Genomic DNA, 20,946 nt, shown 5'->3' on the forward strand with positions numbered 1-20,946 from the left:
AAACTATGTACAAGTAGGGAGTGATCTTTTTTTTACAACATATTCATTGATTTGTGAAAATAAAATCAGGCCTATGAGGCATTATGTAGTTAAACCATTTTTCCCAGTATGAATCAAATTGTTCCAGCTTATGATTAACAGATGCTGTTATCTTCTCCATTTTGTAAATGTCCATTGTAATTTCCATCCATGCATTTAAAGTTGGGCTCTCCTATGATAACCATTTCCTAGTAAGAGTCTTTTTACCAGCGACCAACAGTATATTCATTAAATATTTATCTCTTTTCAACCATTCTTGAGGTATATATCCAAAATATATGGTCTTACTCTGTAAGGTATTTAAGGGATACTGCTTATTTTGAACTGCAAAGTTTTTTTTTCTCCTTGGTGAATCGGAGTCCTAGTATAGACAAGACTCAGAGACCGGTTCTACAGCAGCTTCTGCTGACTACAAAAAAACATTCCAAATAATGTCATGAGAAAATCAGGCAGTTGAATTTAACTTTACCACTTCCATTTATTTCAATATTGGAATGATTATTGTATTTTGAAACAATTGTCTGGTAGTATATGAACAGGCTTTTAATTCTACCAGCATACAGTAGAAAACAAAGAAGTGATTTGAGTTCAAGAGCCGTGAGGTAATGTTGAAGATCTATAATACCTTGGTTGGATCACACTTGCAGTATTGTGTTCAGTTCTGGTTGCCTTAGTATAGGAAGGATATGAAAGCTTTCGAGAGGTTGCAGAGTTGCTGCCTGGATTAGAGTGTGTCTTATGAAGATAGGATGAGTGAGCGAAGCTGTTTCTCTTTAGAGTAAAGGAGGATGGGAAGTGTCTTGACAGAAGTGTACAAGATTAAAAGAAGCATAGATTGAGTGGACTGCCAGGGCAGAAATGGATAATACAAAGGGGTATAATTTGAAGGTAATTGGAAGAAATTATAGGGGGAATGTCAGAGGTAAGTTCTTTCCACAGAGAGCTGCTGGTGAGTGGAACGTGCTGACAGGGTGGTGATAGAGGCGGATACATTAGGGACATTTAGAGACTCTTACATAGACATGTGGATGATAGAAAACTAGAGTGCAATGCAGGATGGAAGGGTTAAATTGATCTTGGAGTGTGTTAAAAGCTCTGTACAACATCATGTTCTGTGATGCAATATTTTAAGTTCTTTTGGAACAGTGCAGCTTTAAATTCAAACAGAAGAAAAATACTGAAACGTGGACTCCTATTGTAAAAGAAAAAATGTTCCTATGTCTTGGGAACACATTTTGTTAGAAGACAAATAGAAGTAATAACCTTCACCAACTCACCAATTGACAGGAATGACTGAGCACCTCAGACATTGGCTTTACTTAATGTAATTACAAGGCATTATTTATTTATTTCACTTCACTGTGAGGCAGAAGAAAAGGATATTGAAAATTCCATTACCAGATTATCCACCTTCACTGCTGGAATTGTGGAACTATGCAAAAAGTTAAAAAAGAAACAACCCTAGCACAAGTGTTTAAAGGGATACTCTGGGATATATTTGAAGAGGGTGAAATTGTTCTCCTCAGGTAAATGCATTTAATTATTTAAAGGCATTTCCACTCTATTTTAGTGTTGATCCTTTCTAATTCAGGAAAGCAAATGTTAGGTTTTCTGTAATGTCTCTGTCACTATTACACATTATGACTGAATTCAGTCATTAGTGACTGAATTCGATGTTTAGATAGTGGAACTGGTGATAAATGATCAGTCTGTGGTTTTGCTTTGTTGCATTTAAAGATCAGGAAGAACTTGAATAAAACTATGCAAGCACTTGATGAGTAAGGGCTCAAAGGTTACAGGGGGAAGGCAGAAGGATGGGTTGAGAGGGTGTGGTGAACTACATATACCTGTCTGGACATGCCCCCTGCTGACTGCTCCTGTGGCCCCTCCCACTGACCGTAGCTCCTCCCACAGACCCTGGTATAAAGGCGATTGAGGCCTGAGCCCGGCCCTCAGTCTCCAGGATGTAGTATGGTGGTCAACTACTGCTTGTTCTTTCTTCCAGTCAATAAAAGCCGATATCTCGCCTTCACGTCTCAGAGAGAGTTATTGATGGTGCATCAATTTTATTGACTGGAAGTTTTAAAACATGGAAAGCATTTTACGTCCGGAAAGATTGGATTTGGACCCCCAAGCCCCTGAAGCAGCTCTTGCCTTTGAACTCTGGCTTGCATGCTTCCAATCATACTTGGAGGAGGTTAGTGCAACTGAACCCACTGTTATGCACCGAATTCTCCTCTCAAGGGTCACCCCGAAAGTTTACTCACTTATCAGAGGCCTGTCCACCTACCAAGGGGCACTGGACGCCCTCAAAAGACAGTATCTGCGGCCGGTGAACACCGTCTACGCAAGACATTGCTTAGCTACACGACGACAGCAGCCTGGAGGATCGAGTGCCGAGTTTCTCCGAGCCCTACAGACACTCGTGCAAACTTGCGACTGCAAAACTCTCACGGCGGAACAGCATGCGGAGCTCCTCGTACGAGACGCCTTTGTTACAGGGATCAGGTCAGTGTACGTATGCCAGCGGCTGCTGGAAAATGCCAATCTTACCTTACGCTCGGCGATCGAGACGGCCGACACGCTGGAGGCTGCTCTGCACAACGCTGATGCTGTCCAGCTGTGTGATCCCCCGCCGGTTCCGTGGACACCTCAGACCCCGCCGCCGCCGGTTCCCGCGAGCGAATTCACCAACGCCGCTGCCAGTCGCGATTCCACGAACTCCCTGAACCCGACCACAGCTGCTGCCAGTCGCAAGCCCACACAGTGTTACTTCTGCGGACTCGAAAATCACCCCCGAAAATGCTGCCCGGCCCGAGAAGCGACCTGTTCCAGCTGCGGGAAGAAGGGCCATTTCGCCAAGGTCTGTAAGTCTAAACCACGAGCGTGGTTGGGCAGCGCTGCGTGTGAGGCATGGGGGCCGCCATCTTGCATGCCCAGATGGGGGCGGCCATCTTTGTCGGCGCCAACATGCTACCCACCGATGCTTACTGGGCACCAAGACGGCAGTTCAACTCTGGCTTCCGTAACCCTCGACCAAAGCACCCCACACCAGCTTGCAAGGTCAATGATGGACATCCTGGTGGAGGGGCACAGGACTAGCTGCCTGTTTGACATGGGCAGCACTGAAAGTTTTATTGACCCGGACACAGTGCAATGCTACAGACTCGCGACACGGCCGGTAAGCCAGAGGGTCACCTTGGCTTCTGGGTCATATTCCACAGACATCCGGGTGGGTTGTGTAGCGACATTGGTGGTGCAGGGCACAGAATATCGGAACTTTGCGCTACTGGTCATGCCTCAACTGTGCGCGCCTGTGCTATTGGGGCTGGACTTCCAGAGCCACCTTGAAAGTGTGACTATGGCATATGACGGGCCCCTCTCACCACTCACTGTCAGGAATCCTCAGTTTTGTGGGACTTCGTCATATACCCCACTACTGACCACACACACACACCGAACCACACATCTCACCCAGCACCATGCCGACAGCTGCACTACTGACACCACTTGCAGCCTCTCCACCCTCAAGATCCCTCTGCCACCGCTGTTCGCCAACCTGACCCCCAACTGTAAACCTGTGGCAACTAAAAGCAGGAGGTACAGTGCAGGGGACATTCAGTCAGAGGTGCAGCGACTGTTCAGGGAGGGGATCATTGAGCCAAGCACAAGTCCTTGGAGGGCCCAGGTGGTTGTTGTTCGGACCGGGCAGAAAAATAGTGGATGGTCGTGGACTATAGTCAAACCATCAATAGGTTCACGCAGCTTGACGCGTACCCCCTACCCCGCATCGCGGATATGGTCAACCAGATAGCTCAGTACAAGGTGTGCTCGACAATAGATCTGAAATCCGTTTATCACCAGCTCCCCATCCTCCTAGAGGACCGCCCCTACACCGCCTTCGAGGTGGGCAGCAGGCTCTATCACTTCCTGCGCGTCCCATTCGGTGTCACAAATGGTGTCTCAGTCTTCCAGAGGGAAATGGACCGGATGGTGGACCAGTGCCAACTGAAGGCCACATTTCCCTATCTGGATAACATCACCATCTGTGGTCACAACTGGCCGGATCACAACGCCAACCTCCAACGATTTTTCCAAGTGGCCAAAGCCCTGAACCTTACTTATAATAGGGACAAGTGTGTGTTCGGAACCACCCGACTCGCTATCCATGGGTATGTCGTGGAAAACGGGGTCATTGGCCCTGATCCCTCTTCCCACCACTCTCAAAGCCCTCAGACGGTGCCTGGGCTTCTTTTCCTATTACGCCCAATGGGTCCCCCATTACGCAGACAAAGCCCCTGGTCAAGTCTACCACTTTTCCCCTCTCTGCTGATGCCTGCGCGGCGTTTAGCTGCATTAAAGGGGACATTGTCAAAGCAACAATGCATGCGGTGGACGAGACCATTCCCTTCCAAGTAGAGAGTGACGCCTCCGACTTCGCGCTGGCTGCTACCCTCAATCAGGCAGGCAGGCCAGTAGCATTCTTTTCTCGTACCCTTCAAGGCTCTGAAATTCGGCACTCCGCGGTGGAGAAAGAAGCCCAGGCCATAGTGGAAGCTATTAGGCACTGGAGGCACTATCTCGCCGGCAAAAGGTTCACCTTGCTGACCGACCAGCGCTCAGTTGCGTTCATGTTCAGCAACCAACAGCGGGGCAAAATCAAAAATGATGAAATTTTGCGGTGGAGAATAGAACTCTCCACCTACAACTATGATATCCTGTACTGGCCTGGAAGGCTCAATGAGCCCCCTGATGCCCTATCCCGGGGAGCATGTGCCAGCGCACAGCTCGACCAGCTATACGCCCTCCATGCACATCTTTGCCATCCGGGGGTCACCCGATTTTACCATTTCGTGAAAACCCGGAACCTGCCGTACTCCTTTGAGGACATCAGGACGATGACCAGGGACTGCCAAGTCTGCGCTGAGTGCAAACAGCACTTCTACCGTCCTGAAAAGGCGCAACTTATCAAGGCCACCCACCCCTTTGGGCGACTGAGTGTTGACTTTAAGGGCCCCCTTCCCTCCACCAACCGCAATGTCTACTTTCTCAACATTATCGACGAGTACTCGCGGTTCCTCTTTGCCATCCCCTGCCCCGACACCACTACCACGTCTGTCATAAAAGCCCTGCGCCAGCTCTTCACTCTGTTCGGATATCCCTGCTATATCCACAGTGGTAGAGGGTCCTCCTTTATGAGTGATGAGCTGTGCCAGTACCTGCTAGCTAGGGGCATTGCTACTAGTCGGACCATGAGTTATAATCCCCGGGGAAATGGACAGGTGGAGAGGGAGAATGCCACAGTGTGGAAGGCCACACTTTTAGCCCTTAAGTCAAAAGGGTTGCTGGTCTCTCGATGGCAGGAGGTCCTCCCTGAGGCACTCCACTCTATCCGCTCCCTGTTATGTACGTCCACCAATGCCACCCCTCACTAGCGCCTATTCTCTTTTCCCAGGAAGTCTGCCACTGGGACCACCCTACCAGCTTGGCTGACGTCCCCAGGGCCAGTGCTGCTCCAGAAACATGTGAGAAGCAATAAATACTCATCGCTGGTCGAGAGGGTTCACCTTCTACATGCGAACCCCCAGTATGCTTACATGGTCTTACCTGATGGGCGGGAGGACACGGTCTCCGTCCGCGACCTGGCGCCCGCAGGAGCAGCAGACCACTACCCCGAACACTCCACGGTATCTATGAACCCTGTACCCGAGGTGACACCGCGCACACCGAGCCCTACACAGACTCCTCATGACACTCCTATACCAGGCATCTCGTACACACATATCACACACACGCATGAGGGATCACTGACGCCTAGTGGGCTGACACCTCCAGTTAAGCCGAAACCAGCACAACCACCGTCTCCGGTGCAATCACCACCGGCACCTGTGCAATCACAGCCGGTGCTACGTAGATCGCAGCGACAGATTCGATCACCTGATAGACTTAACCTGTAAATATACTTGTAAGAAACTTCGCCCCATGGGGACTCTCTTTTAAAATAAGGGGGGGGGGGGTGAATGTGGTGAACTACATACACCTGTCTGGACACGCCCCCTGCTGACTGCTCCTGTGGCCCCTCCTACTGACCGTGGCTCCTCCCACAGACCCTGGTATAAAGGCGATTGAGGCCTGAGCCCGGCCCTCAGTCTCCAGGATGTAGTATGGTGGTCAACTACTGCTTGTTCTTTCTTCCAGTTAATCAAAGCCGATATCTCGCCTTAACGTCTCAGAGAGAGTTATTGATGGTGCATCAGAGGGATAATAAATTAACCATGATGGAATTGCGGAGAATACTGAATGGCCTATGCCTTATGATCTTGCAGTCGATAGATGATTCAACATATGTTGTCAGTACAAATTAGAGCAAATTTAGGTTACAAAATTAGAAAAAACTATCAACCACAAGCCCACATAAAGATTTTGTAGCTGAAGAGCATGAGAAAACAGTGATGGACTAAGTCTAAGAGAACAGAGAAATGTCCAGGAATGGATCAGAAGATCTTATTTGAAAGAAATATAATTGCACATAGGAGTGAGTTGATTAAAGGGAGGTGGGGAAATGGGGTTTTTACAGAGTTTCAGTCAGACCCCCACAAATCCCGTGAGGTAATAGGTGTGAAAAATGGGTTCTACTCAAGGTAAGGGGTTGTAAAACCTAAGAGCCTAATGATAATGAAATGTAAAAGAATGAGTTTGATGGGCTGAGTAGTCTCATATCATTCCCATACGCTTCTATATCATCATGCTGGCCTGTACTTCCATATGCATCAATCATTGGGTAAGATTCAAACAAGGATCAAGGATCAACTTTATTCACTGTATGTATTCACTGTCCATACTGTATACAGTGGATTCCAATTAATTGGGCTTTCAGTTGATCAGGACAGCTGCTTATTTGGGACAACTCTTACAGAGGTAAAACTAATCAAGAAGGTAGCCAGGATTTCCTCCATTTATTTAGGATAATATGCCACTTAATCAGGACAGGAGAGTGTTTCTGAACTGGTTCTAACTCGCGTCAGTCACATGCACTTCTCTGGCCATTAGACATTATACCACCTTAGAACGAACAGTTTTTAAGTTGTTTACTGTATATGTGTTCAAAAAGCAGTGATTTTTGTTAGAGAGAGAGAAATAAACAGTCAGACAATTCAGAGCTGTTTTGCTCACTGCATTTTCAAGTAATCCGTCTTGAGATGCCAGAAACAGCTGGGAGTGAAAATGAAATGATTTCACTACTTCAACGAGTTAGAAACTCTGAAGAATTTGAAGATATCGATAGTAATCTTGTATTATATAATTAAAACGAGGAGTTGGAGGATGCAGTTGGTAAATGCATTGTGTGAAACATTATCTGCACTAGGTGTGCTGATTTTGTCTATTTACAATCAATGAAAAGAACACGGTATTGTACAATGGATGAACTCCTCTGTCAATAAGTATAGAAACTAATGCACAGTTTAATAGTACTATACAATTAGTAGTAGTGTTCTAATTTGTTCTGTATTTTATTTAAATACATAATTTGTTAATCAGTTAATTGGTTGTTTGTCTTTTTTATACCTTTTTATCTATTTCCACTAAACCAGATAATTGGAGAAGACACTTAATTGGGCCAAAATGTACTGGTCCTGCTGTGTCCCAATTAACTAGAATGTACTGTATGAGAAATTTGTTGTGTTCCCTCAATGCCACTGTGCAGTTCACCATTTGGAGGTTGCTTAGTCACATGCATTCTCTCTGATTATTGTAGTCCCAAGACCTCACTGTTCCACCACAACAAATGAAGAATTAGGTGTGGGGGTGGGTAGAAGGTCATAAACACAAAAGCTCCTGCAGCTGCTGAAAATCCTGCACACAAAATGGAGGAACTCAGCTGCTCAGGCAGCACCTATGGAAAGGATTGAAGTCTCAACATTTTGGGCCAAGACTGGAAAGGACGGGGGAAGAAGACGGAAAAATAAGGTGGGGGAAGGGGAAGGAAAACAAGCTGGAAGGTGATAGGTGAAGCCAAGTAAGGGGTGGGGAAGGGAGGATGAAGTGAGAAGATGGGAGGTGACAGGTGGTAAAGTTATAGGGCTGAAGAAGGAAACTGATAGGAAAGGAGAGTGACCATGGGAGAAAGGGAAAGATGAGAGGAAGGTGATAGACTGGTGAGAAGAGAAGGGGTAAGAGGGGGGCCAGAATGATAACATTTCTACATAGCAATCCACTATTATAAATTCAAATGTAACATAAAAATCATTGCAAAGAAAGTTTGTAGAATGCCTGACAAATATCTTAAGTATGAGCTGCTGATTTAACCTGATGGCAATGTTAACACATGTCGCTGGTTAACAACATGAAAACAGATCAAGGTGCTGGACAGACAGTGTGCATGCTATAATGTGTCAATATACTGTACATATTAGTATTAAAGTGCTAGTTAACAACATCAAAACAGATAGAGTTCGGTAAGTGCTGGATGGAGAGTGGGCACTGTTTATAATGAATGAGACCTGTCAGTACTGTATATATCAGTATGGCCAGCACTCACTTCTGACAAAGATGTCAGAGTCCAGTCTGCATTCACATCAGCTCAAAGTCAACTTTATTGTCATAATGCACAAGTCCATATGAAAAATACTTATTTGCAGCAGCACCAGAGGCACACTGCACCGAATCAGCAGCATTCACATGAAAAACACAAATTAAAGCTAAATTGTACACATTTTTTCAAGAAACAGCACAATTAGATCAACAACAATGTCCGTTTTAGTGCAAAGTGCTTGAAGTGGTCACAGTGTTGTTTAACTGTCATTAACGGAGTTTTAGCCAGTTTGTTCAGTTTGACAACTTCTCCTCGCAGTCTATACTGCCTGCTCCTGTCTCCATCACAAGTGCCATGCCCCAAAGCCCCTCACTACGTTCACAGGCCTGTGGCTGGATTGCAGTCTGGCCTGGGATAGTTACTCTAGTACCAACTCTATGTTGATTGTGGATGAGGCCTCGGACCTTGTTCACCATTGAGACTGCTGCAAGGACCATGGGAATTTCTGGTGCACACTGGCTCTGTTACTCAGCCTTTCCTCATCTTCACATTAAGACTTGTGGTTGTACTTTTTTTTATCAATACCTAAAATCTTACGTTCTTATATCTATAAATACTTTGCATGAAACTTTTCTTTTTTGTAATAGATTCTTATCATTAGACCTAGACAAGAACTAGCCGCGTTGCTTGGATAACCTTGCACCATAAACAAACAGTGAATCAGAGTCACTTATTATCACTGTCAGATATAATGTAAAATTTGTCACTATGCAGCCATAGAGGCCTACTCCAAAATTCATGACTGTGGCTGAAATAGCCAAGGACTCAGTTTCAGTTAACTGCTTCTTCCTCTTAACCCTTAGTTCTCCCATTTTGAAAAATTTTATTTAACTGTCTTTAATATATTTAATGAGGTACCCTCTACTGACTCTACCCTCTACCACAAGAGAGCGGTGAATCTGTGGAATTCTCTGCCACAGGAAACAGTTGAGGCCGGTTCATTGGCTATATTTAAGAGGAAGTTAGATATGGCCCTTGTGGCTAAAGGGATCAGAGGGTATGGAGAGAAAGCAGGTACAGGGTTCTGAGTAGGATGATCAGCCATGATCATACTGAATGGCAGTACAGGCTTGAAGGGCCAAATGGCCTACTCCTGCACCTATTTTCTATGTTTCTATGTTGCTATGTTTCTTTGGGCAAAATAATACCAGAGATTTACTACTCTCTGAGAAAAGCAGTTTCTCCACATCTCTATCCTAAATCAACTTCCCAGAATCTTGAGCCTATATCGCCTTATTCTTGTCTGACTTACCAATGAAAACAACTTTGCTGGCTCTCTATCATATCTATCACTTCCAAAAATTGTTGCATATGAAGTAGCAGCTTCCTCGACACCTCACCATGTGTAGGACATGTACAGGGCTAGGAACAAGAGCAGACCATTCATTCCTGTTTGTCTAATCCATTGTTCAATGAGCTCATATTGATCTTTCACTTCCTCATCACTTTCCTGCACCAACCCATCTCCATTAAATCTATCATCCTCTTTCTTCAAGTATGCCAGAGTATGAGTCTCCTCAACCCTTTGGTGTGGAGTACTCTGAAAGGGATATACTGCACTTTGAGTGACCAAGCTTCTTCTCATCCCAGTCTGACATTTATTTTGTGCAAATGATTTTGTGCCCAGTGAAAGGTAACTTATCCTGACAAACCTCTTAAGAAACTCAGAAGGAATGCCAGAGAAACTCAGAAACAGTATTTGGGCTAGGTTAATCAAAGCCATTAACTGTTCATGATTCGCTGACGTACACTCAGTGTTGGGTACCTCCTGTAACTAGTAAAGAGGCCGATAAGTGTATGTCTATGGTCTTCTGCTATTAGCCCATCTACTACAAGGTTTGATGTGTTGTGCATTCAGAGATGTTTCTCTACACGTCACTGTTGTGGTGCATGGTTATTTGAGTTACTGTCGTCTTCCTGTCAGCTTGAACCAGTCTGGCCATTCTCATAGAAACATAGAAAACCTACAGCACAATACAGGCCCTTCAGCCCACAAAGTTGTGTCAAACATGTCCTTACTTTAGAAATTACTAGGCTTACCCATAGCCTTCTATTTTTCTAAGCTCCATGTACCTATCCAAAAGTCTCTTAAAAGACCCTATCGTAATCGCCTCCAACACCGTTGCCGGCAGCCCATTCCACGCATTCATCACTCTCTGAGTAAAAGACTTACCCCTGATATTTCCTCTGTACCTAATCCCCAGCACCTTTAACCTGTGTCCTCTTGTGGCAACTATTTCAACCCTGGGGAAAAGCCTCTGACTATTCACATGATCAATGCCTCTCATCATCTTATACACCTCTATCAGGTCACCTCTCATCCTCCGTGGCTCCAAGGAGAAAAGGCCAAGTTCACTCAACCTATTCTCATAAGACATGCTCCCCAATCCAGGCAACATCCTTGTAAATCTCCTCTGATCTCTCTCATTATGATAAGGCATTTTCACCCACAGACTTCTACTCACTGGATGTTTTTTGATTTTTGTACCATTCTATTAACTCTAGAGATTGTTGTGTGTGAAAATCCCAGGAAATCAGCAGTTTCTGAGATACTCAAACCACCCCATCCAGCACCAACAATCATTCCACTGTCAAAGTCACTTAGATTCTATTTCTTCCCCATTCTGATGTTTGGTCTGAACAACTACTGAACCTCTTGATCATGTTTGTATGTTTTAATACACAGATATTCTGCCACAATTGGCTGATTAGATATTTGCGTTAATGAGCAGGGGTAAGGTGAATCTCACCAAGTGGCTACTGAGTGTAAATTGATCTAAGCTATTTAGCACTCAACATTCACTGGCATAGTTCAGACTACTGGTTGAGTTCTTCCGTGAATTTTTTTTTCCTTCATGTCATTTCAGCAATATCTTTGCCTATTCAATATATTGAAACATTGTATTTACTTGGACCTCTTCACTCAGGTAATAGCTTTCAAAGGGCAAAACTTGCAGTTCAACTTGTCTAAGATGAATCAAGTGGCAATTTAGAACAACCAAAAAAAAATCACCGTTATATCAAAACTCAGGCAGCAGCAAATCCACACCAAACATTATAAAATTACAGATTGTACATGGAATGATCAGAAATGAAGCAGCATAATTAACCTGGAAATGACATATACTCTGGTTTAAGGTGTTTGAATGATCTAGACATCTGCTGAGTTTTGAAGCTAGCTTCAGCCAAGTACCAAATGGTAACTCGTAAAGCAACCCTGTACATCTGTTGTTGTGTGTCTGAAGCTGGTTTTAATTTGCCATCCATCTGAATTTAACACTCTCCTCTAATATTACTCTTACAGCCTGCAGGGTGTGGATGGTTTTGGATGAAAACCAAAAGTAAGTGATGGTAAATAAGAAATCTGTTTATCATTCCACAAAACTTACTTTATCTTGACTTTATCGGAAAGAGCTTTAACTGGATAAAAAGGCATTAACTAAAACACAAGGAAATCTGCAGATGCTGGAAATTCAAGCAACACATACAAAATGCTGGTGGAATGCAACAGGCCAGGCAGTATCTATAGGAAGAATCACTGTCGACGTTTTGGGCCGAGACCCTTCGTCAGGACTAACTGAAAGAAAAGATAGTAAGAGATTTGGAAGTAGGAAGGGGAGGGGAAAATCTGAAATGATAGGAGAAGACAGGAGGGGTGGGGTGAAGCTAAGAGTTGGAAAGGTGATTGGCAAAAGGGATACAGAGCTGGAGAAGGGAAAGGATCATGGAATGGGAGGCCTAGGGAGAAAGAAAGGAGAAAGGAGATGGAGAACATCTGATGGAGATGGAGATGGGAGATGGAGTGATGGGCAGAGATAGAAAAAAAAAGGAGGGGGGAATAAATAAATCAGGGATGGGGTAAGAAGGGGAGGAGGGGCATTAACGGAAGTTAGAGAAATCGACGTTAATTCCATTGGGTTGGAGGCTACCCAGACAGAATATAAGGTGTTGTTCCTCTAACCGGAGTGTGGCTTCATCTTGACAGTAGAGGAGGCCATGGATAGACATATCAGAATGGGAATGGGACATTTAATTAAAATGAGTGGCTGCTGGGAAATCCTGCTTTCTATGGCGGACAAAGTGTAGGTGTCCTGCTTTCTCTGGTGGAATGCAGTGGAAAGTGTAGGTGTCCTACTAAATGCTGTTTTACTATCTTCAAGTAAGTGCCACTATAAAGATCATCTCCTCCCACCATGCGGTTTTACATTTTAAGAAAGCAGCAATGATTCAGAAAGGCAAAATAAAGAGAATTTCTGAAGGAAGATTCCATTGGGTGGATTCATAAATTGATTTCTATCCAATCAACATTCATGGAAGTTAACATTTTATTAATAATGAATTCAGCACATAATTCACCATTCATATTTTTCATTATGCTTCAATTTATATGGGCTATCTTAGCAGTATTTTCTCCTGTGAGGTTTTTTAAAAATTTCTAGTCTGGCTAGATAAAGGCGACTGTGTCACTGCTCCTCCCACAGTCCAGGGCAGTCATCCGGCATGGACGTGCTCTGTTTTACTGCTAATGAAAGCCTTTCAGTATTTACTCTACTTCCAGTCTTTTGGAGTTATGGATAGTGCATCAATTTTATTAGCAGTAATTTTAAAGCATGGAGTATACTTTGAGACCCGACAAATTGGACATCGATCCGCGAACACCTGAAGCTGGCAACGCTTTCGAACTCTGGCTAGCCTGCTTCGAATCATACCTGGAGGAGATTGAAGTGATCGAGTCTGCCGCGAAGTGCAGAGTTCTCCTCTCCAGGGTCAGTCCACGGGTCTACTCGATGATTAGAGATCAGCCAAGTTATGATGGTGTGATGGTGTGATGGTGTGATGGCCCTCAGAAGACAATACCTATGGCCGGTAAATACCATCTATGCAAGACATCGCTTAGCGATGCGGCAGCAGTAGGCAGGAGAGTCGAGCGCTGAGTTTGTCACAGACACTCGTGCGGGTCTGCGATTGCGAGGGGCTGATGGCCAAACAGCATGCGGAGCTCATAGTAAGAAACGCCTTCGTCACAGGGATCAGGTCAGTGTACGTGCACCAGCGGCTGTTGGAACATGCCAATCTTACCTTACATTCGGCGATTGAGCTGGCCGACATGCTGGAGGCCGCTCTGACACTCTCCAGGCATGCGATCTCCCGATGGCCTCGTGGACGCCGCAGACCCCGCAACCCGCTGGCGAATCGACCACGGCTGCTGCCAGTCACGAGTCCGCAAATTGTTACTTCTTCGGACTTGAGAAGCACCCCCAAAAATTATGCCCAGTCCGAGAAGCTACCTGCTCCAGCTGCGGAAAGAAGGGCCACTTTGCCAAAGCCTGTGTCCAAACTGCGAGCAGGATCGAGCAGCGCCACGTGCGAGACATGGGGGTCGCCATCTTGCCTGCCTGCCGCCGCATGTGAGGCATGGGGGTGGCCATCTTGGTCGGTGCCTCCTCGCACCGCCTATGACCCAAGGGTGCTTACCGGGCACCCCACTGCGCCGGACCAAGACAGCGATTCAACTCTGGCCTCCGTGACCCTCGACCAAAGCGCTCCCCACCAGCTCGCAAGGTCAATGATGGACTTCCTGGTGGAGGGGCGCAGGACAAGCTGCCTGTTTGACACGGGCAGCATGGAGAGTTTTATCCACCTGGACACGATGCAATGCTGTGGACTTGCCGGTAAGCCAAAGGGTCGCCATGGCTTCTGGGTCGCATACAACAGACATCCGGGGGGTTGTGTAGCGACACTAGTGGTGCAGGGCACAGAATATTGAGACTTTACATTGCTGGTCATGCCTCAACTATGTGCCCCTGTGCTATTGGGTCTTGACTTCCAGAGCCACCTGTAAAGTGTGACAATGGAGTATGATGGGCCTCTCCCACCAATCACTATCAGAAATCCCCAGTTCTGTGGGAAATCATCACATACCCTGCTACTGACCACACTCACACACCGACCCACACATCCCACCCAACACCATGCTAACAGCCACACTATGGACACCACTTGCGGCCTCTCTACCCTCAAGATCCCTCCCCCACTGCTGTTTGCCGACCAGACCCCCGACTGTAAACCTGTGGCAACTAAAAGCAGGAGGTACAGCATGGGGGGCAGGGCCTTCATTAAGTCGGAGGTGCAGTGGCTGCTCAGGGAAGGGATTATTGAGGCAAGCACAAGTCCTTGGAGGGCCCAGGTGGTCATTGTTTGGAATGGGGAGAAAAATAGGATGGTCGTGGACTATAGCCAGACCATCAACAGGTTCACGCAGCTTGACACGTACCCCCTACCCCGCATCGTGGATATGGTCAATCAGATAGCTCAGTACAAGGTGTACTCGACCAAAGACCTAAAATCCACTTACCATCAGTTCCCCATCTGCCCGGAGGACTGCCTTTCCACCGCCTTCGAGGCGGACTTTATCACTTCCTGCGCGTCCCCTTCGGTGTCACGAATGGTGTGCCTGTCTTTCAGAGGGAAATGGACCGGATGGTGGATCAGTGCCAACTGAAGGCAACGTTCCCATATCTGGATAACATCACCATCTGCGGTCACGACAACAACCTCCAAAAATTTTTGCAAGCGGCCAAAGCTTTTTGTTACAAATGTGCCACAACTCTGAGGGGCTGAAGGGTACAAAGTAGCCCCCTCCTTTGTGAGAATCACAAGATCGCTATTAATTCGGATCTGGGACCCAGGAAATGAGAGAGAAACGTCCAGAATACACAGGTTTGGAATGTGTCCTGGCCTCCGAAAGGCCATTGTCTCTTGGAGATGGAATTGTGTACTGAGTACTGTACTATTCATTGAAGCCCTCAGGGAATGACCAGAGTGGACTGGTTGAGGGATTGCATCATCCCAACCTGATTGACATCTGAGACCCCGTGAGTAAGGATAAAAGAGGGTCTGGGGAACAACCCCTTTAGACACACCAGGAGAAACGTATGAAACCAGTGGGGGCTTGTGTGTGTCCATCCTTGCCCGGATGACAAGTCTTCCACGGAATGGCCTCACTAAAGGATGAATACGGATCAAGATCGGATAAAGGAAAGCTGGCAAGTTTCTAAAAATCTGTCTCTCTCTCCAACCAAAAAGCTGCAGCCTGAATGAACTGAGTGACTTTTATATTTCCATCGGACAATACATTATCCCCTAGACAACGATAGAACTTATTTCTTATTGATTATTATTATACCCGCACTTTTAGATTTAGTATTGACGACGTATATTATCTGTATGTTTGCATTGATATTATTTTTGTGTATTTTTATCAATAAATACTGTTAAAAATAGTACCATCAGACTTCAACGGACCTCTCTATCTTTGCTGGTAAGTGACCCAGTTACGGGGTTCGTAACAACTTGGGGTTTTCGTCTCGAGATTTGATACCAAATTGGGGGGGGCCAGTGAATCGGACTTGTAAGTCCAAACTTGGATCTGGTTACGCAGGTAGCCAGATGGGAAACCAGCAAAGATGGACATGGATGAATTTATAGAAAACCCGACTCTGGAGGCGCTAGAGGTGGCCACAAAGTCGGACTTGATAAGTATTGCGAAAGGACTAAACCTCGCAGAGGTGAGGTTGTCAATGAAAAAGTGGGAGGTGCGGAGGGCCATAACTCAGAATTATATTGTGAAGAATGTGTTTTCAGCTGAGGTATTGGAAAATATCCCTGAAAAGGTACCAGCTAGTGGGATGGCTCAGTTAGAGTTGGAGAAATTGAGGCTGGACGCGGAACAGAGGAAAAGGGAGCATGAGTTCCAGCTAAAGTAGCTGGAAGCAGCTGAGAAAGAAAAAGACAGGGTCGAAAAGGAAAAAGAGCAGCAAAGAGCCGAAAAGCAATGGGAGCATGAGCTCCAGCTAAAAGAGTTAGAGCAGGACAGAGCTGAGAAACAAAGGTAGCATAAAATTCAGTTAAAACAGCTGGAAGCAGCTGAAAAAGAGAGGGAGAGAGCAGAGAAAGAAAAGGAAAGAGCCGAGAAGCAGAGGGAGGCGGAGAAACAGAGGCAACATGACTTGGATATGGAGAAGTTAAGGCAAGAGCGAAGAGCTCAAGGGTCAGACCGAGAGGAGCGGTTTGATGATAGTCGGGAGTTGACGGTAGTACCTCCGTTTGAGGAGATGGATGTTGATAGTTATTTCTTGCTTTTTGAAAAGGTGGCAGTGAATCAGAAGTGGCCCAAAGAGCAGTGGGTGGCGTTGTTACAAAGTGTGTTAAAAGGGAAGGCACAACGGGCTTATGTGGCATTGTCCATGGAGGAGGAAGTGTCTGAGAATTATGAAAAAGTAAAGGAGGCCATTCTTCGGACCTACGAATTGGTACCTGAAGCGTATAGACAAAAGTTCAGAAATTTAAAGAAAGGGTGGAATCAGACGTATACCGAGTTTGCCTATGAGAAGGGTGTGCTCTTGGATCATTGGTGTGCAGCAGAAATAGTGGAAGAAGATTTCTGGTGTCTCAGGGTGTTAATTCTGATTGAGGAATTTAAAGGTTGTGTTTCGGAGGATATCCGGATGTATTTGAATGAGAAGCCGAATAAGTCCATCTCCGAATTTGCTGGGTTCGCAGATGAATATGCCCTAACCCACAAGACCAAGTTTTCCTCAAATAAAAGTTACCAGAGAGACCGTGGGAACGGGAGAGAAAGCCCACCGGCTGAGGCAGAGGTCCCACCAGGAGCTAGTGGTAAGATTGAGGAGGAGAGGCAAGACGGCAGGAGAGTTCCTGGCTTGACCTGTTTTAATTGTGGAAAGGGGGGACATATTGCATCTAGGTGCTTTGCTCCAAGGAAGGAGACAGGAAAATGGAGAGCAGCAGTCCCTATAGGATGTGCCGTGGTGATCAGTAAATCGACAAGAGAGCCCCAGGTAGACAGAGTTCGAGAAGGGTCTGAGACATGTATGTCAAACGGAACCGTGTCTGTGAGAGAGGGAGACACACCAGTTCCAGTGTGGATTTGGAGAGACACAGGAGCTGAACTGTCATTGATTAGCAGTAAGGTACTGGATTTTGGTCGCAAGACGGGAATGGTAGCTTTGAAAGGAATAGGAAAAGGGACCGAAGTGGTGCCCTTACATAGGATCATTTTGAATTGTGAGCTGGTATCTGGACCAGTTGAAATAGGGGTGCGATCAGAATTACCGAGAACTGACGTGGACGTCCTTCTTGGTAACGGTTTAGCTGGTGGTAAGGTTTGGTCAGCAATGAAGCTGACGAGCCAACCTGTGAGTGTTGAGGTCCCGCCCCTAGATTCCAAGATCTATCCCGCATGCGCGATCACTCACAGCATGTTGAGAAAGGCAGCTGAGAAAGAGACCAGTTTAAATCAGGCCAGTATCGATTTGGCCGAGATGTTTTTACTGACCCTGTACCACGAGGGTTTAGAGGGTGGAAAAACGGAGAATAGAAAATTGAAAGAGAGTAAGGAAGAGGAGGTAGACCTGCCCTTAGCAAGGAGAAAATTTATAGAGGCACGAAGTAAAGATGAGAAACAGATAAAGCTGTTAAAAGGTCCAGGGTTGGACATGGATGATCTGTCTGGTTTGGCAGAACTATTTGAAGAAGTTGAAAATTCTAAAGGTGTTCCCGATAATGAAATGAGGGCAGTCCTAGATGAAAAGGATGCCATTACCTTGAAGAAGTCTGCTGGGTTGGCAGATGAGGTTGTTTCAGCCCGCGGGGTTGAGTTTACTCCGGAAGGGAATTGCTCAGAGAGTAGTTGGGAGGATCAGGGGAATTTAGAATTTGAAAAGGGTACGGGTATTGAAAGCCTGGAAGAGGCAAATGTCCCATTTGAGTGTGTCCAAGATGTGGATGCACATGGTACTGAACCTAGCACTGGAGCTCAAAAAAAGTCTGAGGTATTTGATTCAGTTGAAAAGGAATGCAGTCCTTGCGGGTCAGATGGACTTGGTTCAGTGAAGAAAGGGTTAACCTTGGTAATAGTGGGAAGTGAGAATTCCCAGTTGTTTGTGCTCGAAGGTGTGTTAAAAGTTAGTGAGGCGATAAAAGGTGGTGAGGTGAATATTATTATTGAAGGAAAAGGGAAAAGTGTAGTTCCTAAGTTGAATGAAGAAATTTTAAAGTCTGGATTGATGTCAGAAGCAGCAACTAGGCTACAGAGACAATGGCTTGGTAACGCGGTGCCTGCGAATCAATTACAGGTTGAGTTGGAATGTAAAGGTGCCCCACACACTATTGTTATTCAAGAGTGTGGTGTGAAAAAGCATAATTCGAAATGCTGTTTGAACAAAGAGGGATCGCTTTAAGATCTTAAATTGAGAACTAATAGCATGAAGGGTCCTAAAGAGAAAACTAGCAACTTGCTTAAACTTAAACAATTGTGTGGAAATTCGGAAAATGGTCTAAGTTTGGAACACATTGTTGATAAAATAACTCCTATGAAAGGAGCGGGCGAAAGCCTATTTCACCATGGTGCACAAGCTCACCACATGGGAGTTAACTGGAAAAGGGGCGAGGGTTGATGGGCTGCATTTTAAATAGCAGGATCCGGTTTTAAGGGATTTTGGCAAAGCATGTGAATAATAAAGACAACCCCCATGAAAGACTGACTGCTAAGTTTGAAAGTAACAATAAAGATTAGTACTTGCATGAACTTTTGTAGTATACACGTAAGCTAAGATCACAACTCTTTAGTTTTTGTTTGCTGAAGGAAAGAAATAAAAATAGGTGGTTATTAAATTGAAGTCTGATGCTACAAGACTTTAGTAAGGTACAAGATGTTAAGATATTAAAGGAAGTGACAATGTAATCGTTAACTGTTTAGATGCTGAATTGAATGTATAACTGTATTACTCTGTAGTGAAATAAAAACTTTTTGTATTGTGTTAGATTCTAAAATCCTGTAAGACTCTGTATTACTTTGTTTTTACCGATGGTAAAAACGCGTTGAAGGAAGGGGGTGTTACGAATGTGCCACAACTCTGAGGGGCCGAAGGGTACAAAGTAGTCCCCTCCTTTGTGAGAATCGCAAGATCGCTATTAATTCGGGTCTGGGACCCAGGAAATGAGAGAGAGACGTCCAGAATACACAGGTTTGGAATGTGTCCTGGCCTCCGAAAGGCGGAACCATTGATAACGGCCATTGTCTCTTGGAGACGGAATTGTGTACTGAGTACTGTACTATTCATTGAAACTCTCAGGGAATGACCAGAGTGGGCTGGTTGAGGGATTGCATCATCCCAACCTGATTGACATCTGAGACTCCGTGAGTAAGGATAAAAGAGGGTCTGGGGAACAACCCCTTTAGACACACCAGGAGAAACGTATGAGACCGGTGGGGGCTTGTGTATGTCCATCCTCGCCCGGATGACAACTCTTCCACTGAACGGCCTCGCTAAAGGACGAGTACGGATCAAGATCGGATAAAGGAAAGCTGGCAAGTTTCTAAAAATCTGTCTCTCTCTCCAAAAAGCTGCAGCCTGAATGAACTGAGTGACTTTTATATTTCCATCGGACAATACATTATCCCCTAGACAACGATAGAACTTATTTCTTATTGATTATTATTATACCCACACTTTTAGATTTAGTATTGACGACGTATATTATCTGTATGTTTGCATTGATATTATTTTTGTGTATTTTTATCAATAAATACTGTTAAAAATAGTACCATCAGACTTCAACAGACCTCTCTATCTTTGCTGGTAAGTGACCTAGTTACGGGGTTCGTAACATTTTAACCTTACCTATAACAGGGACAAGTGTGTGTTCGGAACCACCCGTCTTGCTATCCTTGGGTGTGACGTGGAGTCATTGGCCCTGATCCCAACCGTATGTGCCCCCTGTTGAAACTCCCTCTTCCCAACATCCTCAGAGCCCTCAAATGGTGCCTGGGCTTCTTTTCCTATTACGCCGAATGGGTCCCTAACTGCGCAGACAAGGCCCACCCCCGGTCAAGTTCACCACATTTCCCCTCTCAGCCAAGGCCCGCGCGGCCTTCAGCCACATTAAAGGGGACATTGCCAAAGCAGCAATGCATGTGGTGGATGGTGGATGAGACCATTCCCTTCCAAGTGGAGTGTGACGCCTCCGACTTCGTGCTGGTTGCTACCCTCAACCAGGCGGGCAGACTGGTGGCATTCTTCTCCCATACCCTTCAAGGCCCTGAAATTTGGCACTCCGCAGTGGAGAAAGAAGCCCAGGCCATAGTGGAAGCTATTATGCACTGGAGGCACTATCTCGCCGTCAAAAGGTTCACCCTGCTGACCGACCAGCGTTCAGTCGCGTTCATGTTTAGCAACCGACGGCGGGGCAAAATCAAAAATGATAAAATTTTGAGGTGGAGAATTTGATTC

The sequence above is a fragment of the Hemitrygon akajei genome, chromosome 11 (genome assembly GCF_048418815.1).
Source record: "Hemitrygon akajei chromosome 11, sHemAka1.3, whole genome shotgun sequence".
In the NCBI taxonomy this organism is placed as follows: domain Eukaryota; kingdom Metazoa; phylum Chordata; class Chondrichthyes; order Myliobatiformes; family Dasyatidae; genus Hemitrygon; species Hemitrygon akajei.